We start from the raw sequence: 8,195 nt of genomic DNA, 5'->3' as shown, positions 1-8,195 counted from the left end.
TTTATTGCATGGGGCTAAATGCATACATACGATTATGATGTTACATCATGCAAATGGATACTGAGTAACATACATGTAGTACATTTAGTAGAATAAACGGATAACGTAAAAGTCTAGGAAACTACTAGATAGAAGTACATTCTATCTAATCTAAATTTCTGAGAAGGGGCTGCACGAGTAACCTCCATGGAGGAGCTCTGCAGAGCTCCTCCATGGAGGTTGCTCGTACAGCCCTCCGCGATACCCCCGCAGAGCTCCGCGACAAAACAGCTCAATTCGCTGGTTGTGGTCACTGTTGAGTTTTGCTTTAAAATCTTTGAACTCTGCGTTCAAAACAAGTCAATTCGATGGCTGGCGTCAGTTTTGTATAGAGCTTCGTAGATTTTGAGCCAGTTCAATGTGACTACTAGTACTAGACTTTGTAACGTACCAAGGGCTCTCCCAAACAAACAAAACTTCGCAGAGCTCCATGGAGCTGCTCGGACAACCCTAGTTCCGTCGGTTATAAAGCATACAGAGCTCTGCGACAAAACAAGTCAATTCGCTGGTTGTCGTCACTGTTGAGTTTTAATTTCACCTCTATTGAGCCCTGCGTTCAAAACAAGCCAATTCGATGGCTTGCGTCAGTTAAGTATAGAGTTCCAAGGATTTTAAGCCATTTCAGTGTGACTACTAGGATTTGTAACGTACCAGGGGCTCTCCCAAACAAACAAGGCTTCGCAGAGCTCCATGTAGCTGCGCGGACAACCCTAGTTCCGTCGGTTATAAAGCATAAAGAGCTCCGCGACAAAACAAGTCAATTCGCTGTTTGTCGTCACTGTTGAGTTTTGCTTTAAAATCTATCACCTCTGCGTTCAAAACAAACCAATTCGATGGCTGGCGTCAGTTTTGTATAGAGCTCGGTGGATTTTAAGCCAGTTCAATGTGACTACTAGACCTTGTAACGTACCAGGGGCTCTCCCAAACAAACAAGACTTTGCAGAGTTCACAGAGGTGCTAGGAAAGCCCTAGCTCCGTCGGTTAAAAAAAACATAGACTGATAGAGATTTTAACTCCATGGTTAATTGAAGCATACAGAGCTCCGCGACAAAACAAGTCAATATGTCACTGTTGAGTTTTGCTTTCAAATCTTTAAGCTATGTGTTCAAAACAAGCCAATTCGATTGCTGGTGTCAGTTTTGTATAGAGCTCCGTAGATTTTAAGCTAGTTCAGTGTGCAGGGGCTCTCCCAAGCAAACAAAACTTTGCAGAGTTCATAGAGGTTCTTGGACAGCCCTAGCTCCGTCAGTAATATAAAGCATGAAGAGCTCTGCGTTCAAAACAAGTCAATTGAATTCGATGGCTGGGGTCGCAGGTTCAGTTTTGCACTCTTTTGACTTTTGGATTATCACGTTCACACCTAGTTCACAACTATGCATGGCTTGTTTTGTGTGCGGGTGGTCGTCTCGATTAGGGCGGATGTTGGTTGTAAAATACTGGACAATAGGTGCCACCCTGCATGATCGATCACACAACAAAATTCTGGGAAAAAGCATGTTTGTTTGGATTTGTTTTCTATGGAGCAAATATGTTGTCTCTCTGAATATTGTTCCTGTATACTAAAGGTTTAACGAATTAACTTGTCTGGTCTCGGAGGGCTATTTTAGCAGCTCCGCGGCTAATTTCCGTCTCGTAAACGGTCGCCGCCTTTTGAAACGGTCGATGCCATATCACAGAATGGCTAACTTTATGTGTATCAGAATGGTCCATCCACACCGTGATGTTTTGTGGCGTAGAGGTTAGGGTAACGGGTTTAGGTTATGGTTTTAGAGTTTAGACCCGGGTTTGAATCTCAGCTTGCCCTTTTTTTTACTAACATTTACAATTCGACATGACCTTCCCTTATACTTCCAATTAGAATATTGCTTTTTATAGTGTATATCACTTTTTATTCGTTTTTTGACCCCCCAAAAAGTTATCGTACGCTTCTACACCTAGTAGAAACTCCTTGCTCAGATATGGCATCGACCAGCCGAATGGCATCGACCGTTTACGAGACGGAAGATTGCCGCTCCGCGGTTGGAGCTCCGTAGACTATTTTTTTTAATTTGTCGCAGGTTACAGAGCCCTTTATATAGTGAATTAAAGACCTTTACTGTCAAACGAATTAACTTATTTTGTCGCAGAGCTCTGCTGGGGTATCGCGAATCCGAGGATCTCTATACAAAACTGACACGAGCCATCGATTTGGCTTGTTTTGAACGCAGACCTAAAAAATTTCAAAGAAATCTCAACAGTGACGACAACCAGCGAATTTTGTCGCGGAGCTCTGTATGCTTTATAACCGATGGAACTAGGGTTGTCCGAGCAGCTCCATGGAGCTCTGCGAAGCCTTGTTTGTTTGGGAGAGCCCCTGCTACATTACAAATCCTAGTAGTCACACTGAAATGGCTTAAAATCCTTGGAACTCTATACTAAACTGCCGCCTGCCATCGAATTGGCTTGTTTTGAACGCAGGGCTCAAAGAGGTGAAATTAAAACTCAACAGTGAGGACAACCAGCGAATTGACTTGTTTTGTCGCGGAGCTCTGTATGCTTTATAACCGACGGAACCCGCAGAGCTCTGCGCCAAAAGAAGTCAATTCGTTGGTTGGCGTCGACGTTCAGTTTTGCTTTCACCTCTTTGCGCTCTGCGCTCAAAACAAGTCAATTCGTCATGGCTGTCGACACAGGTTCAGTTTTGTATAGAGCTCTGAAGATATCAAGTTAATTGAATATGACTATTAGGCTGAACAGCCAGTACTCTGTCACAAATAAAGACTTCGTCACGCAACTCTGCACAGTGCTCGCTCAACTCTCCGTCAGCTCTGCGCCAAAACAAGTCACTTCGTTGGTTGGCGTCACCGTTCAGTTTTGCTTTCACCTCTTTGCGGTCTGCGCTCAAAACAAGTCAATTCGTCATGGCTGGTGACACAGGTTCAATTTTATATAGAGCTCTTGGAATTTTAAGCCAGTTCAATGTGACTACCAGGCTTTGTAACGTACCAGGGGACCGCAGAGCTGGCTATTGCTGCTCTGACAGGTCGGGTTACCTTGGTTTCAAGCTTGCAGTCAATAGCTCTGCGCCGAAACAACTCAATTCCTTGGTTGGCGTCACCTCTTTGGTTTTTGGTTAGACCCTTGTGAATAAAGCTATAAGTACAAAACAAGTCGATGCTGATGGTTGGCGTCACGGGTTCAGTTTTGCATACAGCTCTGAAGATATCCTGTTTATTGAATATGACTATAAGCCTGAACAGCCAGTACTCTGTCACAAATAAAGACTTCGTCACGCAACTCTGCACAGGACTGCTCGCACAACTATCCGTCAGTCTGTGACACACGCAGAGCTCTGCGCCAAAACAAGTCAATTCGTTGGTTGGTGTCACCGTTCAGTTTTGCTTTCACCTCTTTGCGCTCCAACGAATTGACTTGTTTTGGCGCAGAGCTGACGGAGAGTTGAGCGAGCAGTCCTGTGCAGAGTTGCGTGATGAAGTCTTTATTTGTGACAGAGTACTGGCTGTTCAGCCTAATAGTCATATTCAATTAACTTGATATCTTCAGAGTTCTATACAAAACTGAACCTGTGTCGACAGCCATGACGAATTGACTTGTTTTGAGCGCAGAGCGCAAAGAGGTGAAAGCAAAACTGAACGGCGACGCCAACCAACGAATCGACTTTATTTGGCGCAGAGCTCTCCGTGTGTCACAGACTGACGGAGAGTTGAGCGAGCACTGTGCAGAGTTGCGTGACGAACTTTATTTGTGACAGAGTACTGGCTGTTCAGCCTAATAGTCATATTCAATAAACATGATATCTTCAGAGCTGTATACAAAACTGAACCCGTGACGCCAACCATCAGCATCAACGTGTTTTGTACTTATAGCTTTATTCACAAGGGTCTAACCAAAAATAAGCGGTGACGCCAACCAACGAATTGAGATGTTTCGGCGCAGAGCTATTGACTGCAAGCTTGAAACCGACTGAACCCGACCTGTCAGAGCAGCAATAGCCAGCTCTGCGGGCCCCTGGTACGTTACAAAGCCTAGTAGTCACATTGAACTGGCTTAAAATCCCCGGAACTCTATACAAAACTGAACCTGTGTCGCCAGCCATGACGAATTGACTTGTTTTGAGCGCAGAGCGCAAAGAGGTGAAAGTAAAACTGAACGGCGACGCCAACCAACGAATTGACTTCTTTAGGCGCGGAGCTCTGCGGGGGTATCGCGGAGGGCTGCACGAGCAACCTCCATGGAGGAGCTCCGCAGAGCTCCTCCATGGAGGTTGCTCGTACAGCCCCTATTGCGGTTAAAGAGTTCCTCTAACACAAAACACGTGTGGTCAGGCAGCGCGCCTACCAGGTTTGATTGATGATGTTCTCCCTCGGGAATAGACTACATGTACTGAGTTGACAGCCTGACCTATTTTAGAAAAAAAAACCTGTGTTATTTTGTTCTGTACTGTAGTGTAGTGTACTGTGTAAAAACATTTACAAAAACTAATATATTTCATGGAGGTTTGAGTTGTTGTCTGTCTTTTTTTTTGTTCAACAAGATAACTCAAGAACGGCTGGAAGGATTGGTTTCATACTTGGTGTGTTGGTAGGGTGTGACAAAAACTGGAAATGATTAGATTTTGGCCCCCTAGTGGCTTCCCTTGGTACTGTATAAAACTTCCGGGATGGGGTGGGGTGGAACATTACTCATAAATAATGCCCACCTGACAATGAGTCAACCAATCATGGACCGTTGTTAGTGGTAACAAGTGTGACTGGCATCCGCCATTATCATGCATGTCGTGCAAGTGGGAAATAATCCAACGTTCTGGACCAACGTGAAGAATACGTCGGCAAGAGTTCATCCGGATATCCAGGAAATAAGACACGCTAAAAACATGAGTTATTATTTTTTCTATATATTCCAACACTTAATCACAAGACGTAGTGACGGCACACTCAAGTTTTTACAACTTAGGCCACACCAAGTAAATTTTATGGATGACGTCCGCGCGCGCATTGATTTTGGCCTCTTCCTAGAAAAAAACACACAAGGAATTCCGCTTCCTGTAACTATGACCAAAGAGTCACGTCAGTGTCGCAAATCGTCAGATTGACGTGAAACCCGTAACGCGAAGAAAGTGTCTATTGACAGGACCATCCTGTCAATAACAGAAAATTTTTCACTGTCCACTGTTCCACCTGATTTATTGCTGTTTTGATGATGAATAAAAGACTTGCCTGTTACACTGTGTCACCTCATTCAATTTGTGTCCTAACATTTGTTGTCTCTTAGTATATTTCTAATCTAGGCATCTTGTTTTTTAGGGCCCTTCTTGGTTTTTTTTCGCCCTCTCGCATTAGATATAGGGTCTCCAAAGGACGTCATCCATAAGATTTACTTGGTGTGGCCTTATATTAATGCCGCCACCAACACAGGGGACAATACAATACTCATTTTCACCTGAGGTAAGTGAAGAAAGTCGTGTAAAGTGCCTTTCCCAAGGGCACAAGATCGGTGGCATGTCAGGACTCGAACCCGGCACCTCTTGGTTCCGAGTCGAGCACTAGTACTCTGCCGCTACGTCACAAGACCCCACAAAACATGATTATGGACCGGATATGATTTTGTAAACGGTCAACCTGCCTGTAATCTATTTGACTTTTTAAAAATAATTTCATGTTGTCCATGTTGTACAATTTCGAATGAAAAAAAAACCGAAATGATCCATTTTGGGTTGGTTGAGAGGCACGGACTGCTACGGAAATATAGTACATTTGATCTGAGTTTCTAATTCCCCCGCTTTCCTGTTCAGCCGGATTCAATTTTTTTCTCATCTACAGTCGAATGAAGCGCTTGATTGGCGTCTCCAAAACAAATCTGCCCAAACATTCCTGTTGTCATGGAAACGCGTCAACCACAGCCCGAAGGTGCGACCGTTGCCACGCGTTGCCTAGCAACTATGACGTAAGGCCCGAGGCACCATTACCACCCACCTAATTAAATTTCTTACCCCACGGTTCATCTCAGTGGTGAAAATGACTAAGGAAATTATATCAGAGAGAATTATGAACAACAAAATATCCCCTCAAACCTACCGTCACATAACCACTCCTTTGAGTAGGCTTTGAGCAGGTAAATTTAAAGGCAGCAACCTTTTAAAAAAACAGAGTGCACCGATTCTCTGTAATCCTACCCTCACGCAGGAGTTATCATCTACAGACAGCGGTGGAAAAAGCAGGCCCACGCCGCTTGGATCGCCCGCCGACCGCGCGCCTTGAAGGTAATGATAAACAGAAGACGTGTCCACTGGGAGTGAAGATTCATATGCAACAAACCCGCAGGGGCTCGCTCCAGTCATCATTCACAGCCTGAACGCTGAGGTAGAGAGAAAACATCGGCGTCATTTTCTAACAGAAAAGCACAGAAGGTGGCGTTTTTGTGGACGTGAAAACTGAGAAGGAGCAGAGCTGCCGGTTTTTCAGCACCAAGGAGAGAACCACACCGCAGAGTATTTGATATTCACGGCGTCCATGCCCCTACAGGTTAGTGAATATTGCTGCTTATGTATGGATCCGTGCTTAACGGTGCATCAAGCATCTTAAGGCTGCCATCAAGTCTGCCTGTCACCGCTCAAGAACCACTGGTGAGAAAGCAATGCCATTAATTCATGTCGCTGTGCACTGGTTGAACATGGCATTTTACCGTGCCAGATCTTATGTATGCATTTGTGCCATGCATGTGTTCAAATAATTTTGCATTTTGCACCACGTTTGTGTTAAAATATATGTATAGATTTATTAGGATATTTAATGGTATAAACTGTTTCTTAGTGATATATTTTGTCTAACCCTTGCCTTGTTACCGACATTGACGATCTGTCACAGGATCTACTAGTCCATTTATTCTGAAGAGGTTCGGCTTTTCTATAAACGGCTCATTACATGCAATTATCGCCCCACGGACGTACAAGCCTTTTTGTCCGATTCCAAACGGTTTTTGTTATATTTTAACATGTCAATACTACCAGTCTTTAGAAATATTTGGTCACTTGTTCAATATCTAATTGCTATGAAAATTCGTGCTTTGCCTGTCCTTTGTTTTATATGTATTGTCTTATGTGTCGGTGGCGGCATGAATATAGGCCTAAAACTTAAGTGTGCCGTCACCATGTTTTGTCAATAAATGCTGCAAAAAAAACTTACATCCTTCCTCATAACCTCATTGAAAAGCGGGCTGCCGATTTGAGCTTGTAATGAATAAAAATAGTTTTAAGAATTACCGATACATTGTTATTAGAGTTTTAACGTTGGAAAAAGACAGCTTAATGCTTGATAACATTTCATTTCAATTCAGTCACTATCATTATTTTTAATGGTATCTTCACACATTTTGAATCTGGCGTTATATTCAGTACTTTATGTAAATGAAAGTGACATGAATTCTTTCGAATTAATAAGTGCGGTGTCATAATATCATTTCCGAAAGGAATAAGAATCTAAATATCTGAGAAAATAATATCAAAAAAATATTGTTACCACACTTTCATTTTGGGACTTCTAATGATTTGCATATGTAACGACAATCCACGATTTGCATGCGCAATTTGCATACGTTAAATGTAATCTAAGGTGTGAAAAGACCTCTTCATCCTTGACCACGATAAAATGTATCGGATTTGATCAAGCGGTCGGCCATTCTCTCTTCTCAAGCAAAGGCACGCTTCAGGGTTTAGTACAAGAGCACGTAGCAAAGACGTAATGTGCATACAGTATACATGTACAGTGGCTGTTTGGTCCAAGCTCCTTCAATCAGAATAACGGGCGTTGCATAGAACTCCTCTCAGGACACAAATATATATGGATATATGGATAGATATATAGGTTGATATCATTTTGTACGCGAATACGAACCTTAAAGGCATCCAATGCGATTCCAGAGCGGCAAAACTGGAAATAATCTGAATAAGGCAATCTTTATGATATTGACACGTACCGCTTCACATTAGTTCATTGTTTCATACTTTGGGTAGTTAAAACTGGAGAAACAAGCCCCAAGATGAGTCTTTTATTTTATGAGAGGTACCCTAAAAATTAGCCCATGGCCCTTCCAGTAACCATTTTCCGTCAGAATTTTGGGTATTTTTGTTCCATGAGGGTCAATATACATTGGGAAAATGT

Source organism: Branchiostoma belcheri, unplaced genomic scaffold (assembly GCF_001625305.1).
Source record: "Branchiostoma belcheri isolate BF01 breed outbred unplaced genomic scaffold, Haploidv18h27 scaffold1, whole genome shotgun sequence".
In the NCBI taxonomy this organism is placed as follows: domain Eukaryota; kingdom Metazoa; phylum Chordata; class Leptocardii; order Amphioxiformes; family Branchiostomatidae; genus Branchiostoma; species Branchiostoma belcheri.
This window is presented reverse-complemented; position numbering follows the sequence as displayed.